Source organism: Acyrthosiphon pisum, chromosome A1 (genome assembly GCF_005508785.2).
Source record: "Acyrthosiphon pisum isolate AL4f chromosome A1, pea_aphid_22Mar2018_4r6ur, whole genome shotgun sequence".
Lineage (NCBI taxonomy): Eukaryota > Metazoa > Arthropoda > Insecta > Hemiptera > Aphididae > Acyrthosiphon > Acyrthosiphon pisum.
Genome location: NC_042494.1, coordinates 74,465,984 through 74,478,651, shown reverse-complemented (window position 1 = coordinate 74,478,651; position 12,668 = coordinate 74,465,984).

Below are 12,668 nucleotides of genomic sequence, written 5' to 3'. Positions count from 1 at the left end.
TTATACATTTGTTATCATTTTAAAATTTTTTTCTCGAAAAGATAAAATGGCTCTTTCTAATTTTTGCATTTTGATACTAGATAGTATATTATCAAGAATAGTAATGGAATAGTGGAATTTTGAAAAAATTGTATCATATAATGTATATTGTATGTTTATTTTTTAACTTTAACAATGTGTAGATAGTGAAGATACAGGCAAAGTTTCCTTGCTGTATTGTAAGTTTCAAGTTTATCTCTTCATATACGAGGTCATTTTAATACATATTGTAATGGATGAGTTTAGTTTGAATTTATAATTAAATCATTGAATACTAAAAACAATGATTCTGAGCGGAACAGTGGGCAGCATCTACTTCTTATGATATTTAATAATTTATTTATATTACTGTAGGCAATGTAAATAAAGTAAGTTTGTAGGTTGAATAAATCTTTGCCAAAAACCATGTAATTGTTAGTAACATTTGTGGTCGTTTAGTATAATAAGTGATCCTTATATTAAATTGTCAGGTTTTTTATCGGAGAAAATAATTTTATAAAAAAATTCAAAATAGCAATAATTTATTATAGCTTTAAGTCTATTAATTTGAATATTTTTAAATGTTCACTGCTTGTGGGCTATTTTAATTTCCTTGGAATATATTATATATGGTAATGTTTTCAGTGGAGTATTGTGGTCAAACACTAAGCAATTACTTCGGTAAGATATTTAAATTGGCTCAGATGAAATATATATATATATAGGCCCACTACCCATGTTGAATATATGATAACTGATAAGTATACTATGAAGTTATTCTTAGAATTTACTGGTATGAAAGCCATCTTTATTGGAATATCCTTACTTCGATATTTTTTATAAAATTAAATGTTGAATGAAATTGATAAAATCTATTCCGTCATTTAATTGAATTATAAATTCCTTATGGAAAGCAGATTTTTTTATGCAGTAAAATATGCTCACAATTTGTATACCAATCATATTGCTTAGGGAAAATTATTTAAAAAAAAATTAATTTAATAAAAATCAACGTTTTAAAATGTTATAAACAAAGAAGAGTATAGAAAATAATATACATTATGAATTTAAGCCTACAGATAAAAAATACAAAAATGTCTTTAAAAACTAACAATACATACATAGTTAGGTATTAAAAATAAATATTTCGTATCAGTTTTATTTAATTTATTTATTGAAATTTTCAACTGCTTCTTTTGCTTTTTTATTTTCAATTAAAAATCTGATATAAATCTTTAAGTATAAAATCCACGTTATCGTCATCATAATATTATGTGATACGTCCGTCGTTCCCCGTAATTTATATTGTAATTAATGTTTTCCATTAAGTTAAGCGGACTTTTAGCCAGTTGCCAGTATAATTATATATATTCTTTAACTTCTATTATACTATCACGAGTAGGCTCTTAAATTCAGTGATAATTCACTAACCTGTGAGACGCTGATTAAATATTTGTTTCGCCGGCAAAGTGGAGGAGACTATTTTAAATTGTTTACATCAAACACGTCTTAGCCGCTCTAACGATTGCCTCATATCGTTTGCTTAAAAGCTTTTGCACAAATTCAAACTGAACATATTACCTTGGACACGGGCCACGTATTTGACTTATTTGTGAACCATGTTGAGATTGACGGTGTTTTGCAGCGAAACTATCTTCATAAGCTAAAATATATAATTAAGTGCTAATGTTAGGAACCTAGAGAGTTCGAATTTTGGTGAAATAACAAACGGAAATTATACACGTTAAGATTGAATTAAACTGTATTACATTTCATAACCATATTAATAATGTATAAGCGATAACAATTTGAGACAATTATGTAGGTCAAATATCTAATATGCGTATAGTAAACACGTTGGTGTATAAGAGCGATTTTGATTAAAATTAATAATTTAAAAATATTACAATAAAAAAATATTATGAAATTAATTTAATTTAGTTTAAACTGTTTTAACATAGAATGCATAATTTTAATTACTGCCAATAAAAACAATATAAGAACCAATTTTATGACTACATACAAACTTTTATAGTTTTTATTGAACAAATTTAATACACTATCTAAATATTGTATCTAATATTATCAACTTACATGTGGATAATAATTATAATAGTGTATACAATATACATTATACATTATAATAATATTATTATAGTTACATAATTCCTAGAAAATATTTTAAAAATATAATATAATAAAAATCGATTACATAGAACCGGGAAGTAAAATAAATAAAACCGTGAGATGTTTTACAACTAAACCCTTTATAGATCTGTAAATGTAATAATATCTAAGGTATTTTATCCTAAACAGGTTATTCAAACAGATATAATACTACTTAAGATATTTTATTAGTTTTTATTGATATAAACAATAGTGTATATAATATAATTCTTGAACCATGGTTAAAAGTGAATAATAAATATATTATTTGAGAATATTAAATAAGTGATAATAATATGCTAAGAACACATGCTGAATATTATTCTTCGCGAATTCATTAATCATCTACACTTATATTTTTTATGTCATTTTGAGTTTTAAAATTACAATTTATTATTTTGTGAATAAATAAAACTTTTATAAAAGTTAAAAATGTCTGAATATTTAAAGCAGAGGAAATAATTATATCACGACTTCGCCAATAATGACTCAATTAAGTAAATATAATTTAAATATTTGACAATATTTAAATACGTGGGACTGCCAATGCGCATTAGCTTACGCGTATTATAGTACTATATTATAATATTTCCATGTGCACATATAATATTATTTAAAACAAACATTTGAATCAAATGCGATAGCCAAATAGGTAGTAGTTTTGACCCTACTTAACGACAGTGTGCGTCGAGCGGCGCTTGAAGCATTTTATGGAATGTAAAATAACTAAGAACGTTTAATGTTTACCGTGAGCTTATGGTTTTGCAGATTTCTCTTTGATGCGGGTAAAAAATGTAATACCATTTCTTGTCATGTTTTGTTTGTTGTGCGCGATCTAAAGTATAATATATTAAAATGTATTTGTTAATTTCAATTCCGGAAATCGTTCCGAATAAAATAGTCATCGGCGTGTATCAGACCTTTTGATTGCTATTTCCCACTAATAATATGTTTGCATACGATTGTCGACAAAGGAGATCCGTCGCTATAGTAAGTCTTTTTCTGTTTGACTTCCATGTGTTCCACAAATTTTTGACCCTTGTATGTAAATCAAAACTTACTATTCGACGAGTACCTACGTCCTCACCCACGATAATATAATATATACTTACCCATACTCCGTGCCACGAGAGAAGTAACCCGCTACGCGCATGCAGACTGACGGTAGACACCGTTCCTAGGCCCTGTTTCCCTCCAATTTACAAGATTATACATACTAATAGTATTACTATATAACGTTACCAACCGTTGACGGTCATGATCGTGCAACTTCGACATGTCAAATAGGTAGGGGATGCGCGGATTCGACTGCGATTTGGTCGGGACACGGGTTATTTCTCTCGTGGCACTGGGTATAGGTAGTACACTTACCTATACTCCTATCACGAGTACAATATTGATATTATGTTTGTTTCCGTTAAAATCTGAGTGCCCAAGCAGTTGATTCAATTTTTTTATTACCTTCAACTTGACCGTGTTGGTTGTCTAAGGGGAGGAAAATCATCGAATTATAGCCGTTGAAATACTTCACCAATTGTGCATTCGAACCCCGGCCACGTCAAAGGGAAAAGCGTGATTACAGAATATTACTCATGAGTATTCGACAGGAATCCAGCATTTATCATTCAAGATCTCATTGATGTACCTATATAATATTGGCTAGGACTCGAACTGCACCGTATAGTGATTCGTTTGAATCAAATCTTTAAATAAACTAGTAAAATATACGACGCGGACGGAATCCAAATATCCGTTTGTAGAACTTATACTATATATATTATAAAATATCGTTATACATGATATTATAATATAATATGTGCAAAAAGTTCGAGTAAATCATATTATTTTATCGACTGGATGGAATAAACACCATGACGGCTGCAGTAACTGTATAAAATCGGTTCTTTTGACTTTTGAACAAAGTACAAATAACACATTGCGATATTATGTGAAATTTATTTCAGCTTCTATATTATGATACGAGGCTCGTAAAGCTACCTTATTTTGTTTATGCGTCCCACTGCAGTCATGGTGGAGACTTCAAGGAGAAACTACATAGCTCAGGTGCCTATACCTACATTCAAGCAAACATTTATCAAAACGTTTAACACTGTGTACAAAATTAGATTATTATAATATATAGTTAGAAAAAAATGACCAAAATCGAAAATGAGTTCACAAATCAATATAATTGTCTATTCTCTGTTTCACAAGTGAGTGGGACCGCCACGCGCATCCAAATGAATTCGCTCGGACGTCGCGAGGCCATATCTCCCCCACCAGGTGGCGGCCGCTCTCTGTATATAGTGGCTCGACAACGGTACGATGGCGTTCGACAAACACCGACGGTAGGGAACCTTGGCAGGAATATGGTGGGGATGCGCGGAAATGAACGCGTTTTGGTCGTCGCCCAGTCCCACTTTCTCCTGGAACGGAGTATAGTTGGTTCTGCCAACCTCAAATTTCAAAATATTACAAGGAATATATTAATATGTTATTAAATTTATAATAATATTGTATTAATATGACGTGGATCAGCTGAATGTCACCCGCGTAGTGGCCATATTTCATAAGATATCATTTGTTTTCAAAACAATTAATGAGTTAATACTATTTGCGTATAAACTTATATGTATACTTTTCATGATTTAATTAACCATCTCCAGTGATTATCAAATTTTTCACATATTATAGCCTATATAATGTAATATAATATGATACGGACAAAAATAGGAAAAATGATTATTCTATGAAATTTAAGAAGAAATTTGCACAATGTCCTATGTGATTGGTCAAAATCAAAATTGTCTTAAATTATTCGGGAATTGAATACTATGTTAAACATTGACAATGTATAACATAAACGGGCAATAAATACGTTGCCCGTTTATATTCGCACAAAGAAGACAAAATGTAATATACCTGTACATTATAATATTATATTACGTTGAATGAGACAAATATAGTTATTATTATTATGGTCATTATCAACCACACTGTAGAATATAAAAATATGTACGAAATATAACTCCCAATTTGAAATTATTGCTCTACTTGCAAATAATAATTGATGATGGAAATAAACTATCCCGTATAAAATAAATATATTATATTATATTTATGTATACCCTCCTCTATATTATTATAATATTATATGAAAAGGGTGCGTTTAAAACAAACGAATAACTCGTGTTAGGAATTTAATTTTCAATTGTGAAAACGTTCACAAATAATACCATTCCTGAATCCTGACCCAATTAACACGTCGCGCGTAGTTGTGTTTAATCTGAAAACATCTTTATTATTTTAATATTTAATATTGTATTATTCGAACGATTACGCTTGTTTTCATTCCGTCGGTTTCTATTTTGCCGTTTTAAGCGTCGGATTAGTATAGTTGAATGTTGTTGTTTTAACAAAATGTGCGAAATGGCTTAAATTATTAATACGATTAAAATTAGTGCAAACATATACGTAATTAAAAGTAGGCTGCAGGTACTAAATAAAACGAGCATCAAAAATCATTCAAACCGTAAACATCTGGCGCGAAGAACGTTTGGAGTGTGCGAACAATCCTTTTTCAGAAAAACATGCGAGTTAATTTCAGGTTGGATTTCCTTGCATTACATTCTATTATGTTGAATGTGAGTTGTCATTTCAATTTCGAATGTGACAAACAAATAACAGTCGTAATCATAAGACGGTCCCGAACCGAATCCGTTCGCATTGCTCCTTCACTCATTGGGTGGTATAATTGTAAACTTACAAAACTCTTAAAAAAAAAAAAAAAAAAAATCGATTAACTACATTTGATATTATTATGTTATTGTCTCAATTATTATTACATTTTTATAATATGCACAGAAATTCTATTAAGCAAAAAAAAATAATTTTCAATTTCACGGAACTTAGGAAAAAGATTTGGATGTATGCCGTATAATAATATGCTAATTAGACGAAAGTCGTAGGTAGTAGGTCAATAATATCGATCTTAAATGATAATACTTCGTATTATTACCCATTTATATACACTATAATGGCAATATAAAAAGAATAAGCGCACCTGTAAGTACATTATCTTGTATGGATTGCATGTAGGTATATCTACATATTTAGCTATATTCTAAGTAATTTGACAAATTTGACAACCATTGATTTTACGCTCTTTTTTTTTAAAAAAAAATGTTACAAAATATAGCAATACAAATTGTACAGCAACATAATAAAACAATGTCTTCCTCCTTACTCATTATTTTCAATTTTTTAATTATTATGCTACATTTTCAAACTTTATTAGGTATGTATGTCATTTGTCAGTGTTCAGAAGTAAGTATATTTAGGAAATAGGAATATTTGGAATAATAATAGTAATAAAAATAAATAAAACTTTAAATAATATGTAATTATGAACAGAACAGAAATGTATTTGATTATTATATGTGCATACAATTACCTAGGTATATTAAAATTTTAAGTATACCTAGATAGAAGAAAAAAATCAAACAATTTATATATTTTATATAAAAAAAAATACAAACTATAGTATAAAATCCCATTTTCGTGGTAACATTGCAAATCTATCGATAATTTCTTCCACATTTAAATCAACATTTCGGTATATGTTTAGTAAGGCCAATCCGGTAAGTCTTGTTTCTCCCATATTGTTTCGTAAGTATGTTTTAAGTCTCCGTAGAGTTGAGAGTGACCGTTCAGCAGTAGCAGTTGTAACAGGTAATGTGGCCATAATTGTCAAAAAGACTGTGAATGTTTGGGAAAAAATCATAAGACATTGCAGACAAAGTAGTCAATGATGTAGTTGGACGGTCTCTATCAGATACATTTTTCCATTTAGCGAGCCATATTTTAATTTCTGCGTCAAATGTTTCATAATTAGGTAAAATATCTTTATAAAAAAGCGCTACCTCTTGAAAATCTTTTATATCGGTTGTATTTTTAAGAAAATTTGGAATAAGTGATTGTAGTTTGGCCATTACATGACGATGATTAGTAAATCTATCTTGTAATTGACAAATAAAATGATCCAAAAACGGTAAAAATATTGATCTTTTGTAATACTGTTCCGGAGAATCAGATGGGATATTATTACGTGCAGTTTGTCGACCTACAGTTCTTAGTAATTTAAATAATTCCTTCTAACATAGTCTCTTCTACATTAGCAAATTTGTTTAAACTCATTATCGCCATTTCTTCGAATTTCTTTAAATATTTGACATACATCTGTTACTCGCTCATAACAATATGACAAATCAATATTTACTTTTTGTAGTGCTATAGATAGTGATAAAGTTAAAGAAAAAACTTCTCAATCACATGTAAAGCTATGATAAAAACTGAGTTATTAATGGAAATTGAAAGCTGAAAAGCTGTACGTGATGTTTCTATATTTGAACACTCTTCTAATTTTTTTAATGCATAATAAATAGCTTTATATAATTCTTTAAATCTAATTAAGCTTTCATGTCAATCTACCCATCGCGTTTCACACATTTTTATTAGAGTTTTTGTTCGACTTTGTGGGACATATTCATTAATACATTCAATCAGTGTTTTTGTTCTTTGCGATGAAGCTCGGAAAAATGTTATTGAAGATACAGTTCCAATACAGTTTCTAATTGATACGATTTTACATGAACTTCCTACAGCCAAATTCAAAGAATGAGAAGCGCAATGCACATAAAGCGCATGTGGAACAGCCTCTAAAATATAAAAATGAAATTATAAAATTGTGTAGGTAGGTATCTAGAGTTACATATTATATTAATTTAATTTAAAATTTAAAAATTGTAAACAAAATTGCCCTTTAGATTAATTTATTAATTTTCCAAATACAATAAAAAGAGAAAAAAATATACATAACTTTAAAATTATGATAAAATTATATTTTACCTCTGATGTATTGTTGGACGCCATTGAACGGCAACTCATCGATGCCGCGCCATCATAAACTTGTCCTACAAGAATTTTTTTTTCAAGTCCGAATTTCTCTAGCAACTGAAGTATAGAAGTAGATAATCTTTTACCAGTCTTATCATGAACAATTGAAAATTCCAGAAAATCTTCCATAATACAATTTGACATACCGTCAACGTATCGTACACAAAAAGACATTTGTTCTAACCGAGATACGTCTTGTGTTTCGTCTACTAAAATAGAAAAATATTTTGCATTTCTAATATTTTTTAATATGTTTTCTTGTATTAAATTGCCACAAATAGTAATGATTTCATTTTGAACATTAGGACTCGTGTAAGATGCAAAAGAAGTTGCGTTTTTTAAATGTTTGTCTAAAATAGGATCAGTCAATGATTTAAATCTTAATAAAGATTTAAAATTCTCGTCATTTGTTTCTATACTTTCATCATATATTTTTCCACTGTCATTATTACCTCTTAATGCAATATTTTGTTTTCCACATACAATTAAGGTTTCAATTATTGGACGAAGAATAGATCGATTTTAAATTACTTGTTTTTTTAGTGAAATATCTATCTCATTTGCAATATTATTTTTTTTGTTTTCCATTACTTTAATAAATTCTTCAGAGCGAATGATTGAAAGCTTATGATACTCAGAGTTTGAATGACGATTAAAACGTTCAATGGCATCCTTCCATTTTGTAAAAGGTTTTATAATCAAAGCCCCTAATTTTTTATGGATCCCTTTACCAACACTGTTATTGGCAAATAGTACACAGAATTTACACAGGGCACCTTGCACTTTTTCGGAGTAAACAAGCCAAGGAAAACAGATTAACCAATCGAATTGAAATTTCAGCCGCCTTTGTTGTTCGATGGGAAATTGATAATTTTTGGGCGGTGTCCATGGATTTTTTAATAACTCGTATTTTTTTGCATAATTTATATTATTAGAAGCTGATAAAAATAATCTAATATCCAGAGAATAATTTTTTAACGATTCATTGTCTATATTTGTATCAAGCTGGGTCTGCAAATAGTTTGGAACATCAACTTCGGTTGCAATATTTTCAATACTACTCGATTCACTTTCAGTTTCTTCATTATTTTTAATTTTTTTTACACCAAAATTGAATAAAGATGGTTGATCACTATTTCTTTTCATTGTAAAAAAATAATAATAAAATATATGATATTTAATAAATTTGGTTATTAATCAGTTTTCATAAGTTAGAACTCGCAAAAATAACCATAACACTATCGCACTCGTTACTCGTATATTATAACCGTTCAAATACCGAACACAGACTAAAACTAAACAATCGTCATCGTTTAATGATTTTATTATTGTAGTTTAGCAATTCAATAGAAATTTTTGGTTCGATCGAGTAGGTACGGAAATAAGATAAGATAAGATTATTCTCAAAGTATGAGTTTTCTAGGTATATCGCAAATCGCAACTATACAGTTCTGTGTTCGAACGTAGTTCTCAGTAATCACCTCGATCATTCAACTATAATACTATATAGGTATAAACGTGTATTTCATACCCGACTAATAAATAGAGAAAACCAGTTACAAACAGCTAATTATAAAAATATTTTATAATAATAGGAATATAATACATTTGATTTAATTTTTAAAGAAATTATTTTGAGGGGAGGGGTTGAACCATATTATTGAATTGATATTATTATAAAGAATTAAATAAGTATGATATATAAATATAATATAAAATTATTAAAAATGATACATCTCTATTTTGAGATAGATTTCTATCACTTACGTTAAATTAAGTAAAATCAACGGAAGTTATGAATATAAATGTTTTGATTTGATAAATATCTGCGTTAATTTACATATGTTTTAATATTTATTAATATTAATAATGTTATACTGTTCGTGAGAAAAGAAAAAAAATGTGTTACACTTTTGTTAAAGAATAATCTTTATCCACTACAGCACTGTACTTACCATTGTCATGAATAACTCTCACTTCATTACTTGTCGTAATAATGTAGCAATCTTAGTTCATCATTGTTATATGCGAAATACTCCTAACCATCGTAGAGTAACAATAGTAACAACAGCTGTATAATATAATTATAATAAGAATTTATACACTGTGGATGAAAATCAACCAACCGATCAATATAATACTGTTTGATTATGTGGCATTAATAATTAGTAAAAGATTATAATATTATCGAGTTGGTGAATAATAATAACAATAATAATATCATAATATGTGATGTATTATGATCCTAAAAAATAATATTATTAAAAAATAATATTATTATTTTTATTAATTTATTATTAATCATATTATTATTATCGTTATTTTAGTTTTTTATTTTCGTGATATCGTGTGAAAAATAGAATACTGAAAAAAAGTTTAACGGGAGCTGAGTTTCTACATAGTTACTCATTAGAAGACTTCTCTAAAATCTAAAATATTAATTGCAGAGATCTTTTACAAGGTATAAAATATGACTGTTGGCTAATACTGTAGTGTTTATACTATGTACAATTATTCTACCATCGTCGAAAATTAATTTATAATGTCACCGTATGGCTTAGGCGTTGTCAAACATATTCGGCAAAAACGTGCCAAATCTATTGACTTATTTGCACTATTAGTTCTTGAAAATAAAAACATCATTTCAGTGCTGATTTGACGGTTTATTTGCCAATTCACTAGCGTTCACTAGCGTCTAATGACAGTAACCAGTAATCAATATCTGAAAGAAATCTAAACATGAAATCAAAAAAAAAAAAAAACTTATAGGTAGTTTAATATACATAGAACATAATATTGTAAACAATATGCATATTCAACTATTATTATGTCTCACGTTCAGGTAACTATCTAGACGCGGCTTTGTACCCGTCATTGTATCAATATTTTTCATCGAAAACAGATTACACGCAGTCGAAAGAGAAACAACGGTAAAATAGGTGTGTATGATGTTATACTATAATATTAATATTGTACCGCGTAAACGGACACTGTTAAAATAGTGTTATGGTGTAAATTAATTTTCGATGGTAATTAACAACGCGGTGGTCCGAAATGATTTAATAACGCGTTGTGTCGCATTGTATAAAATATATATTATAATATTCCCATGTATTTTACGGCTTGATATGAATACAATACATTTTCTTTTTTCATTTAACAATAATGATTATAATAGTAATATTGTTGTTTCGAATAACGAACATAGTATGATCAGAGTATTATACAGTGCGATTCGCCAAAAATATTCGGAAGGCTACGTAAACAGGAAAATATTTACGGAGCGATAAATGTATTGATTTTACAATGATGTGTGTTTTTTTTTTCGTGTCTGTGTACACGATAAGAAGTCGAAATAATTCTTCGATTTTCTACTGCAGTATCTTGTTCGATGGACAAGTGAATATTGTTGGTGCATTGGGGAGGTCAAAATTTAAAATTCAAGTCTTTTTTTCTATGAATGTCAATTAAACTTAAATTTTTGGGTAAAAAGTTTGAAAAATTAATACAAAGCTCCCACTATATTTTAGAAGAAAAATTAAGGAAAAACGGGGATTTTTAAGTAAAATCAATTTTTCATAAAATCTACTTTGGTGATAAGTTAATAAGTGATAAGATTAAAACACGAAGGGGGTTTATTTGCATGGATAATTAAATTTTCGACATTTAACATATTGTAAATTGGTATTTTCGTTAAACGATTGAAACACACATTAATAACGTACTGTTTAAGACACGAATAAATATACGTACCGATCTAACTCTGTGCGAAATATAATATTATTTTTTTTAGAGTTCACAGTGACGAATACGTAGTATAAAATATAACATATTATAGGTACCTATAATATTAAATTATTAATTTTAGCAGTTTGCGTGGCTAAAATATACTGTGAAAAACGAAAATATCAATAAGGTATATGTGATACAACGCATAGCTATAACGTCATAAAGAAAATACCTATACCCATGTTAATATCCACTTAAAGCACTCATAATATAGAAAACAGCATATTATACATAATATTATATAACGATATACCTACCTACGCGTACCTATTATTATAGAAAAGTATTACACGCATTCTGTCGTTGACAATAACTATCTAATATGTTAACATTCCAATATACATGCGTCGAATAAAACACATTTTTTGAAATATTACTATTTTATCTATCTGGTAGTAACGGATATTGTTATTTTAAATATTTATAATAGGTAGGTGTAGAGTATAGTACGATGGTATTTCCTCTTTTATACTTCGGTATGCAAGATTTATCTTTTCACAGGAGCTTACAACAATTATTGTAATATTATAGTATAATTGTATGCCAGGCCGATCAATGTATAGAAGAGTACGAGTTTAGAGCATTCAGTTTTTCGGGGTTTTCTTATTTATATCGTCATCGTGTCTAGATGATGTTTTTTTATTTATATAAATTATATGCATATCGTATGGAACATCGCGTAGACAAAATAGGTACATCACTGTGTTGACAAAATATGAAAATTAAAAATATCCACATCA